We start from the raw sequence: 12,546 nt of genomic DNA on the forward strand, positions 1-12,546 counted from the left end.
TCAAAACCTGGTTTTCAATAAATCATGACAAGTCCCAACTAGTACTAGCTCCGATATGAACGTTTCTCGGAGCATCAATCCGTACAAACCTAGAAAGGTGTTTGTCTCACACGAACTACGGGCCTGCAGCTCCCACTTGGTGGTGCTTCTACAGATTACACATGAGAAAATTGCTAGAGGAGCTAGACAAGAAGTGTTTGCAGGTCTCCAGTTCAATCAAAGATCTCATTCTAATCACTCCTTGGATGCAAGAGGCCTTTCTTGTTTGGTGGAGAAAGAAATTTGTAGAAGGTGTGTGCGTTTCCTTCAAGAAGCGCCAAAATTACACAATCACTACAGACGCATCCCTCGAGGGTTGGGAAGCATGTCTTCAAGTGCTGAAAGTCAGCGGGAAATGGAACCCTTAACAAAAGGCTTGGCACATCAATCTGCTAGAGCTAGGTGCCATCTTCTTAGCCCTCAAATCCTTTTGTGCAATCATTCAAGGGGCCACAGTATTGGTTCGCTCAGACAATACTTCAAGTATGCATTACTTAAACATACAGGGAAGAACGAGGTTGGTTCTTCTATCTCATGAAGCCCAAGAGGTATGGGCTTGGGCGATACGACACAGGATCAATCTCTTGGCTGTTCATGTGCCATGAGTTGCAAATGTGCTGGCGGACACCATCAGCATGTCAACGGTGTCCAACAACGAATAGGAATTACATCAGCCAACAGCGGATCGAATCTTCCAGCAGTGGGGTCATCCCGATCTGGACCGCTTTGCGAAAAAAAAGAACAGCAAATGCCTGTTTCTTTGCAAGCTGGCTTACACACAGGGACTCGCAAGGGAAGGTATTTTCGATAAACTGGTCTCAAATATATGCTTACGCCTTTCCTCCGATACTGTTGGTTCCGGGAGTTCTCCGGAAGATGAAAGAGCCATGTCGCTTGATTCTCTTCGCCCCCAGGTGGCTTCGCCAATTCTGGTCCACCAAACTTCTTCTCCTCTCTGAGTGCGATCCAATACAGTTTCGACCAATACCGAATCTCCTCTCCATTCAGAATGGTCAGATGTGCCATTAGGATCCGGCTTCTCTAAATTAGCAGCTTGGCGTTCTGAGCACCTTGATTTAGCTCATCTGAATATCTTGACGGATTGTAAGGAGGTACTGGCTTACGCGAAAGCACCTGCTAAAATAAAGACATACAGACTTTAATGGTAAAGAATCTGCATTTGGTGTTAATCTGCTGGGGTTCACCCATTTCATGCAACGCTGGACCAGATATTACCTTTTTGTTGCACTTGGCAAGATCAGGCTTATCTCATGCATTGTTGAAGGTCTTTTTGGCAGCCATTTCAAGGTAACGTCAGGATGGGTCCACCTCTCTTTATTCTTCAAGAATACAACAGTTCTTTAAGGTACTATTCAGAATGTTTCCTCCTGTACGTCGTCCGCCTCCATCATGGCATTTTAATGTAGTTTTAGCGCAGCTCATGCGCCACCCATTTGAGCCAATTCACAGGGTGTATTTCATAATCCTAATATGGAACGTTTCTCTTTTGCTAGCATTAACTTCATCTAGAAGAGTCAGTGATGTTCAAGCTGTCACCGTCAATTCACCTTTCTGGAAATTCACGTCCAATTCTGTGGTGCTACTACAAACCCAAGGTTTATGCCTAAGGTGCCTACGTTTTTCCACCTGAACTAACCAGTCACCTTAAAGGCATTTTTTCCTAATCCGCAATCCCCTGCGGAGAGGGCATTACATACCCTTGACATCAGAAGATGTTTAAAATTCTGTTTGCCACGAACCTCTGCCATTGGCAAATCTGATCAACTGTTTATTGCCTATGGAAAGATAAGGCAAGGACAAGCAGTGTCTAAACAAACCATAGCTAGATGGATTTCTGCAGCTATTGACTTTTGCCATCTTCAAGCTGGAAGACCTTTACAGACAATTCCAAGAGCTCACTCTGCAAGAGCTGTTTCTTCCTCGACTGCTCTTTTCGCTGGAGTTCCTCGTCAGCAAATCTGCAGAGCAGCGACTTTGTCCAGCAGACATACAGTCACCAGGCATTATTGTTCGGATGCTGCCAGCGAGGCTGATACGTCAGTGGGTCAAGCGGTTCTACACAATCTTTTCAGATAAGATGAGCCTCTGTTTTTCCCTCCTCCTCTGTACTGCTTTCCAGACGCTTATTCCATGCCTAAGTTGGGTGCATTCTCATGTGATTGCAAGTTTTTTCATGCATATATGAATGTTGGCATTTTATTATGTGAATGTATATACTTGCTATGTACAAACTTATGTTACAAAAAGCGTCTTCCAAGCATTATTTTGGTACTGCTATTTACTCTGATTCAGGCATGTGAATCTATGAAAGACACCCTAATACTGGAGAAGAACAATAGTTACTTACCTGTAATCTGTGGTTCTCCAGTATTGGTGTCTTTCATAGATTCACATGCAACCCGCCCACCTCCCCTCTGAGGCTCTTTAGGCTAGGATGTTTTTAGCTTCACTCCTGTGCGAGAAAATCTGAGAGCCTGAGCCTCTGGGGAGAACATTCTGGTGGGTGCTGTCGCCTGATTGGCTGTAGTTTGGACTATACAAAATGACTAGGATAGTCATGAGTGTGGAAGTTCTTTCTACTGTAGCTTGGGCTACTTTACTTCCTGGTTGGGAATTACTAGTTTTTCCAATGTTATTATAGCATATTATTGCTTTTTCATATACCGTGGGACTCCCACTCCGACGACGGGGAATGATTCAGGCATGTGAATCTATGAAAGACACCAATACTGGAGAACCACAGATTACAGGTAAGTAACTATTGTTCTTCTCCTCGTTTCACCTTCTTAAGACTCGTTTTTATCTAGTCTTCATTTTAGCTATGCCTCCTATGTACGCCACCCTTGTACATAGGGGACAGCATCCAAATGAATGGGTGTTGTGGCGGAAGGGCCAAGGTAACACCCACTTTACCCCTTTCACGCTAGCCATAGCGTGAAAGGGGGCCTTATATACAAGGCAGTGTCAAGCCATGTTAAGTGGCTTAACGCTGCCTTGTCCGTAAGGTGCAGCCCCTATCGCCACAGGAACGTTTATGTGGCAATAGGGGCTTGTGCATATGCCCCATGGTGTCAAAGTGTAGAGAAGTGGTAGTAGTAGACAAAGGATAGCGTAAGTATAAACGGACAGTGTGAGGATAAGGGAACCAATAAATAGTACACTTCAGCGAGGGGTTTCTAGACGTGTATAATGTGAGGTCGTGGGGGAGATAGGTGAAGTATGAGGCAGGGGCTCCCACAACTTCCACTTGTCTACTTACCCTTTCCAACCCCTCTTTCTCTGTTCCTTCATATGCTGTCTCAGAGTTCACAAACTTGAGTTCTTTAAACGTTGTGCTAATAGCCTGACAGCGACTCGCCTCTGATGGTCTTACATTACAATAGTTCTGCATCATCTGCTTCATATGGGATAAGCCAATCACAAGCCTCAGAATGTGACATTCACTACATGCAGTCCAAGCCTGGGTTCAATGACATTGCACGAAAAGAACAAAAGTATACAGGTGCCGAGGGTGAGGGCGTCTACCTGTGGTTGATAAGGTTGGGAGAACCTTCAAGTTGTCAGATGTCATGGGTGGTTAAAGTCACAAACACCTTTGTTAGGTGATCATAGCTCTCCCTAAGATAAAATGTTCAGTGCAGGCAATTGCAAACCTGCACACTTAATTAAATAAGGGATGGCGAAGATAGCAGAGAATCGAAAGAAGATGCATCGCGGAACACGAACTACACTTACCACAGTCCTTAGGGGTGATCCCGCTGGTGTGTGAGTAGTGTGCGCCCCACCCCCATTTGTAATGTTAAAGCTCCCTCGAGCAGTTGGCTGACGAGCCTGGGACCCCGCACCTGCGTGCCTGAGGGGTACTAAACCTGGCAATATTTGGCAGCCACCGGCAACCCCAGAACACGGCCTAATCCCTGCTGATGAGGGGTAAATACCCCGAAACACGTGTCCAGGGATGGCGAAGATAGCGAAGATAGCAGAGAATCGAAGGAAGATGCATCGCGGAACACGAACTACACTTACCACAGTCCTTAGGGGCGATCCCGCTGGTGTGTGAGTAGTGTGCGACCCCACCCCCATTTGTAATTAAATAAGGATCTTGGATGTTGTATTACTCGCAGATGTTGGGGGAGCTGTGCCAGTTAGCTGTTCTCTGTGGTCAATTCCTATTTTTGTACAAAACCTACACATTTTTATTCCTGACACTTCTCACAAAGAACCAACGGCTTTGGAATGCAGCCCTTCATGGTTGATGCCCCACAGAGTCATTCGTACCCTTTATCCTTTCTTCCACCGGAGACACTGAGGGGCAAATTTACAATAGAAGCGACAGAGCGTGGTTTTAGCCTTCTTGGCTTAACGCCACGCTCCACCACTTCTGAAACACATGGCTGCACCATATTTACAACCATATGCTGGCGCTTAATTTAGCTTCCCAGCGCCAACGTAGGCACCCTTGCACCATAGTGCAAGGGAGCCTGCATTACAGGGGAAGAATATTTATGTGCAGGAAGATCTCCTTACTGCACATAAGCCATCTTTAAATGGCGTTTAGTAACTTCTGTGTGCTGGTTCTGGCAACACGTAATTTTATTTTAATGATTGTTTATGTGCAGGAAGGGGCACCTTCCTGCACATGAACAACCAATGGCGTTTTGCTATGTCCATGCGTGCTGCACAACACCACACACATGGAAACAGCAACAAGTAAGAGAAATTAAACATTTCTCCTCGTTGCACCAGAGTAAGACCAGACTTTCCTTGGTCTTAATTTTGGTGCTGCCCAATATTGACACCACCCGTGTAAATTTGGGTCAGTGTCAAAATCAATGGATGTTGCTATAGAACGCCCTCTACAACATCCATTGCCCTCCCCTTTCACGCTAAGTATAGCATGACATAGTGCCTTATTTACTAGACGGCGTAAAGCCTTGTTAAGTGGCTTAACGTTGCCTTGTAAATAAGGCAAAACCCTTATTGCCATCACAACATCGTGACAAGTGACGTTGTGGTGGTGAAAGAGGCTTGTAAATATGCCTCATAATGTCCGCCATCCATGTGGGGGGGCAGATATTCAGCCCCTGTCTCACGGGTGCACCTGCACATGCAAGCATGTTAGAATGAAAAGCCAATTCTCTTTTGCATGGGAAGTGCACTGCACTGTGGAAAATTAGTACGGTTTTGTAAACATTATCTGCGCCATCTTGCCTTTTCCCCTGATGCCACACTTTCTGTCGTGCGCACCCGCCATTTTAGGTGCCCCGATCAGAACCACCCTCCGCACGCCACCGGCCCCCAGCATAGCCCTTCGCCCTCGCAAAGCCCGCACGCTGGCAAACCCCCCCCCCTCCCGCTCTCGCATGCCTTGGGTCATAAACCCCTCTTCAACGCAGCTCTGCCTCAGAACCCCATCCTGTTCCCAGCGCGACACCTCCCCTCATTCCTTTCATGGTCCCAGATCCTTTGATACAAACCCCTTTTCCTGTGCGCCCGTTTGTCTTCCTCGTTCCCAGGCCGACACCTAGCTCTGCCGATACTGTTTATTTCCCCTCCCCGTACAGTAGAAAGCTTCCCTCATCAAAGGACCCCCGAGTTGATCAAAGCCCCCCACCCTAGGAGATCCGATCAAACCCCCCACATTCCGTGAATCGGCGGAATGTCCAGCTGCGCGATAATCATCACCTGTTGTGACCGGGGTGGGGACTTCAACTGTAAATGTGTGTGGGAACGGGCCTGAAGGGGAGATTCGGAGGATATCCTTTCATACTGCAAAGCATTACAAAGATGTGTTACCTGCAATAAAGATGATGAAAATGTGTATAAAAGGCCAGGCCTCAGAGATGCGGTTAGAGCACCTCGTGACGATACCTGCTGTCTGAACTGATGTGTTCTCCTCCGGAGAGAATAAACCTTGTTTCCTGCCTTCCCGTCTCCAGCGCCTGCCTCTTCATTGATTAATACTTTGTGGGTTAAAGAGGCGATACCGCCGGGCAAATATTGATTGTCCCTGACCTAGTTTTCACAATTGGCGTCCCAAACGTGGGGCCCATCAGCGACTCGTGGATCCAGTGGGAGAGGTCCTGACGACAGAGTGAACGACTGCAACGATCGGGAGAGCTTTTGCCCAATAGACCCTCGTCTGGCAGCCGATCATCCGAACTTCACTGGTTCCGAACAGACCTCTCTCGAGTGATCTACGGTCCTGACTGGGAACCATCAGGAGTGCCGCGAGGAATACGAGGAAAAGAGGACGATCGGGCGCTGGATTCGGAAGACAAGAAACTGTCTATACGGTCCGGGTAAGGTCGTGTAGACACGACGAATTGCGAAATGATTGTTTAATTGTTCAGAAAATACTAGTATTACTCTTTTGTTGACTTATTTGGAGATTCACTGTCTGCAAACGGAGAAACAGTAGGCTCTTTCTCCTTGCAAACAGTGAAGGATAGGTAACGCGGCCAGCGTGCCTATCTTTCTCCCCCACTGATTGTTCATTTGTTCACGAATTGTTTTCGGGAGATTTCCCTCTCCCTCACTGATTAACGGTTTTTGACCCCGAACTACTGTTCGCGGATTGTTTTCTGGAGATTCTCTGTCTGCAAACAGGAAAGAACAGGTTCCCCTTTGCAGATAGTGAAAGGGTAGAGGACGCAGACCTTTTGCGGGCCTACTTATTCTCCCCACTGGTCGTTTAGTAATTGTTTTGTTATTGGTTCATGAGGTATTCACTGCCTGCAAACAACGTAGAATAGAAATATTCTGTCTAGTCTTTGCACGCAGTGATAAGATAGGCAGTGCTGACTTTTTGTCCTCATCGCGAGCTGTCATGTCTGTCTTCTCCCCACTGGTTGGTAGTTGGTTCAGCCCGGACCGTTTATTAGAGGTGGATCATCTAGCCCCGCTGGAAGGCACCCCTAATAAAGACATGTTCGTAAACTATGGATTAGTTACCATAGCCTATAGTAAACTGTGGCACAGGTATACCAAAGAAAATCAAGAGAAACAGTGGCCACTGATAGGATCCTTCGATCTTGATAAAATAGAAACGTTAGAAATAGCCCTTCGTAATATTAAGACTACGCCTATTATGCTCGACAGTCTCGGTATGTGGCGCAAAGAAGCAATGCAACGAAAGAAAAGAGACGAGGACAGAGCAGGCAAAGGAATATATCGACAGGACAACCCCAGGACACAACGACCCGAAAGTAATCCCCCGACACTACGCACAGGACGGCCAGACTTAGGGCAAAACCAATGTGCTTTTTGTAAATATGCCGGGCACTGGAAAGCCCAATGTCCGACTCTACTGAACGAGAGTAGGAACAGAGGGCCGACAGGAATAACAGGCCGGCAGAAAGGGAAAAGGCGCGAGACAAAGATGAATCAGACTGACATGGACAAACCAGATAGAACCACCACGTTTGATTATGCCCAATGGCACAGATTTCGCCAGACCGATTTCAGCGACATGTTCGAGTCCTCATAGATCGAACAATGTTAAGACGAGAAACCCAGTCTAGCTCTGAGTTACCCGGTGACGAACCCCGTACTACCGCTACTGTTCCCTAACACAAAAGAAAAAGGCCACCCTTTTCGGATAACTTACAGAAACAATACACAGAGTAGTATCGGACAGATTAGTATACATTCCATTGATGAACTCAAACTTCGAGTGCAATGGGACTGATTACTCTCTGTTGCCCCCCCCCCACTCTGTGAAAGGAAGCAATTACAGGCCTGCATAGACAACCCCCCATTACCCAGACATGCCTGTCCAAACAAAATACCTACCCCCACTCCGGCAGTTCCCGACATGCAGCAGGTCACCGGTCACGCCCATCCGGAAGGTGAAACACACGGCCGTGTGGGGCGGGGCTTGCTGACTGCCATCGATCGAATCGACGGCGGGATGTCCAGGAGGCACCACGGGCCCGGCATGAGATGGCTGTCCCATCCTCTTCTTCGTGGGGTGGGCTGGGAGGGAGAGGCGACGCGGACGGGCCTCTCCCACCTCCTCAGATAGGAGGTTTCCCAGCCCCAGTACGGCCATCACAAATACCTCCGCTGAAATTAGTCCAGGTTGGGCTGGGAGGGAGAGGCGGCGCGGACGAGCCTCTCCCACCTCCATGGATAGGAGGTTTCCCAGCCCCGGCCCGGTGCCGAAATCCTCCAGCCAGGCGGCGCCAATACTTGCACAGCACGGAACATGCACTGTGGCGCCCATATTTGCGCAGCACCGAACATGCAACGGTTGCGCCAATACTTGCGCAGCACCGAACATGCAACGGCTGCGCCAATACTTGCACAGCACCGAACATGCGCCGCAGATGGCCATACTTCCGCAGCACTGAACATGGGACTTGAGGAGCACGGGATGTGGAGAGGCCATCGTGCATGCCCATGAAAAAGAGCAGCATGGAGTGCACCGGGAGAGGGAGTCGGCGCGAATGAGTCTCCCTCGCCCCCCCAGGTGGGGGCGCCACAGCTGCACCCTAGCTGAATGTCCTGCTCCTACGGCACGATGTTTTTTTTCACCCCAAAGGTCTCTTCCACTCTTGCAGACTCGACGAAGGGCGGCTGCTGCAGGGCCTCAAAATGGCGTCTGGGCCCCCTGGAAGGCGGGTCTAGGCCGCTAGAGTATCTTTGACCAGCAATGTAACTCGGACGCTTGCCCACCGGGGCACGGGCCCCCACCTCCGACAGCATCTCCACAGCCTTGAAGATTCTACAAAGGTCCCAGGAGCCCTCGGCCCCTACGGGCTCCCGGTGAGGAACAACTGCCTTGATCGCTAACGAAATAAGCATGACATAGCCACTCCTTCTGTTAGCATGAATTCTTGAACTGCCGAAAAGGACTCTGGTCCAACTGCCGGTTGTCGGAAACATTTCTTCCCTGATGCTACTTCCGGACTAACCCGGCCCCGCCCAAAATGGCGCCGGTATCAATAGGAACTCACGAACACCTCGTGGTGTACTTTTTAGCTAACAAGACTCGATGTTCCGAGATATGTTATGATCCTTTGTACACTTGACGAAAAAGGGGGAGGATTCACTCGACGAACATGTAAAAGGACCAAGTGAAAAATGTTTTTTTTCAATGTATGATTCATTATGATATTATCGTAACTGACACGTAACCTCGCTTATGACACACGCCCATGGTATACCTATAGGAAATTTGATTGCAACTAGTCCAACTGTGCTTCCAATTATGAAATGAATGCCCCTTGATCCCTCAACTATTTTGATAGACGTTTTTAGTTCCCTGCAAATGAATGAATAAACCTTTTTAACATGTTTTTAATCCTACAAAACCCCCCCCCCCTACTGTACGCACTTTTAGCCATTGCCGTGTCCGGCCAACCGAGATCGCACTGTCATATCAACATACTGAACGATTGTGCAAATAAAGGTTTTCCAAACTATGAAATGGGTATTGCATGCTTTTTGTAAAATGTGGGATCAGCGGGAGAGATTTTCTGTGCACCTTGCTTTGTTCTCTTTTCAAGGTTATCGAAAGATGGGTGCCCAGCCCCGGATGAAGGATCGAATCAACGACACGATACCCTGCCTCCAAGTATGCGACTGGCTCAGGAACTAACGCACGGGGAAGGACCTCGACTTCTGAGGACGGGTAAAGTGAAGCGGCGTAAATGATAGAATGTTATAAAGGTACGGCACTCCAAGGTACTAGGGAACAGAGTTGGCCGAAGAGCCGATAGGCCTTAGAACATCACAGCGTTGGAAAAGATTTAAGGATCCCGATAGCTAGATATGTCTATAAACTAGATACCTCGCATAAAGATGCTGATTTTTTTAACGTTTCCCTACACACGGCCTATAAGGACACTGCCCCCCCCCTCCTGGCTTCAGAAACCTAAGACCCCAGGGATTCTACCCCGAGGAGATAAGACGAGTATGAGGTAAGTAAAGGACTTTCGTGCCCATGCATTTAAAACGCGCGAATGTTGTCCCCTCCCTTCCCCTCTTTTCCCCCCCCTACAGGTTACGTTGGAGATCACGACCAAGGTATGGTGAAGATCTGAAGCCTCGCCATGTCTGATACACGAAGCGGACTGACGTTGCCAAATGGCACCTAAGCACACCCACAAACTGCTCTTGTAACGAAAGAGCCAATAAGTTGTATAATATGATAAAACACGGTCACCCCTATGCCGTGTTGCGTGAATGGGCACGTGTCACGTATGTCTGAATCTATGAGAAAATGTTTTTGTGCGACTGAGACGTTGACTTGACTGATCGGAGGACCGAGAGTGCGAGAAGTTCGATACAATGGTGTTTTTTTCTACTTAAAGCATGTCCCCTCTACCCTGCCTAATGTTCGCCCGTCCCGAACCGCATGCTTTCGAAATTCTAACACAGACCCGTGATGTCTCATGTTGATTAATGCGCTGAATAGCCTATCTTAATACACGGCCGCTCCCTATGTTGCACGTGTACTATTTAGCCTATTGTTGCACATCTCTCTCTCTCTCTCTCTCTCTCTCTCTCTCTCTCTCTCTCTCTCTCTCTCTCTCTCTCTCCCTCTCTCCCACACTCTCACTCTCCCTAATGACTGACTCCAAATTGGCAAACCACCACCCAATTGGCTCCAAATACCACAAGTATTTGCACAAATTTGTCTTAGATAGATTCACTTTGATGCCATGTTACTGCCTCTCCTTTCTGCTAAATATTGATGAAACCTAAAAATTGACCAAAGGGGAAAGGACAGGTAAGACGACTGAGGTTCCCTAATCTGGCCCATATTAAGGGAACTACATGTCAGTGGCTACTATGATAATAAAAAAAAATGTGTCCCTCACCCCAGTTTGCTATGTTCCTAGTTGTTTTCCATAAGGCCCCGGTCACCCCAAGGATGAATCAAATAGTTATCGCAAGCCCCCCATTTTTAATAAAGTAGTCAGGTTGTAAGAGACTATGTAGGAATTAGAATGATGTTCTGCAAAGGTTAAGATTAGACCGAAATGAAGGAAGTGTTACGATGAACCCTGGTGAAGGAAAATGTTTAGCTAAAAGGTAGGATGCGTTGATAGAAATGAAAAATGTTTAGCCTATGCTCGTTCCTCAGAAAGATACCTATCAGACCATGGTGATAGCACGTTGCACTTTTTATAAAATATAAAGCCCTAGAGAACGGTATAGCTTCGTAAGGCTCGTACTAGGGAAATGGGTCTCTACCAGAAGAACTGACGTAACTGTAATAAGCAAAATGCAATGAATAGGTACCAGATCTCATACCACAACAATGAATGTAACCCCAACAAACACCGAAGAAATAGTTGCGAAGGAAAGTTGTAGTAAATCCGGCAAGCCCATCATCATTTATTTATATGTTGGTTGTGAACCCCAATATAACGGATGTTTCTCATTTGCTCGGGGCTGGGAGAGAAATAGACTTATGTGATTACCTTCCTCTGCCAATTCTCTAAAGACTGTCTTTTCGAACTCATGTAAGGGTACCACTGTCGGAGGAAAGAAAGACCGGATGTGGGAGCACGTGGCCTGACTACAGATTATGGGACATCTGCGACATTGGCCAAGGCGAGACCGCGACAGTAAGGAGCTGCAGGACGAGGCACTGTTTTCGACAAAATGAGAGGAAAGGGCTGACCTGATGCCCCTGCTCGACGATCAACGTGTGCCGAAAAGTCCCCGCTCTCTGAACTCGGTCATGGGCCCGCCTACCTGAAATTTTCCGTCCCTCTGGTCTGTTCCCGATCTGGCCCTGCTCCATCCCCCTTTTCCTCCGACCTACCCTAAGGACTATTCACTCGCTCTCTTCTTCCACCTGAACTCTTTGACAATCGACTCGAAAGGACACAGGGCGAAAAGGACCTTTTTGACCAGGAAAGCGAGGAAAAGGTTGTGCCCTGCAACGCGGGACCTAGAATAGAGCTGAACTCATAGCTCCACCGCCGGTGCTCCACCGTACCAACAGAAGACGACAAAGAATACCGAGAACTCACTAATAATGGTCCATGACAATAGGACCTCCCCTTCGAACAATGACACCCCTGATTATTGTTTTTACTACGTCTCCTTTCTCTCCCAGCCACCATTGTATTGATTATGCTCCAACCAAATATGAACAGAACTACATATGTAACAACCTATCAGTTCACATTCCGAATGACTATAAGCATCTATGAAATGTACTCAATGCCCTCACTACAGAATTGTTTTTTGCCCGATATTGTATTACTATGACTTTCCTGCAAACGAGCTTATCGGTAGACCCGCCTCCTAAGACGAAAGATTTTAAATGTAATGTTTATAGCTCCTTCACCTGGGTTCCTACTTCTTTGCTTATGATCACCACAGTAGACATGGATAGGAAATAGGCCAGCAAGATGTCTTGGATATGTTAAAGGGAGGACTGTGGAAAATTAGTACGGTTTTGTAAACATTATCTGCGCCATCTTGCCTTTTCCCCTGATGCCACACTTTCTGTCGTGCGCA

This window comes from Lissotriton helveticus, chromosome 8 (genome assembly GCF_964261635.1).
Source record: "Lissotriton helveticus chromosome 8, aLisHel1.1, whole genome shotgun sequence".
NCBI classification, from domain to species: domain Eukaryota; kingdom Metazoa; phylum Chordata; class Amphibia; order Caudata; family Salamandridae; genus Lissotriton; species Lissotriton helveticus.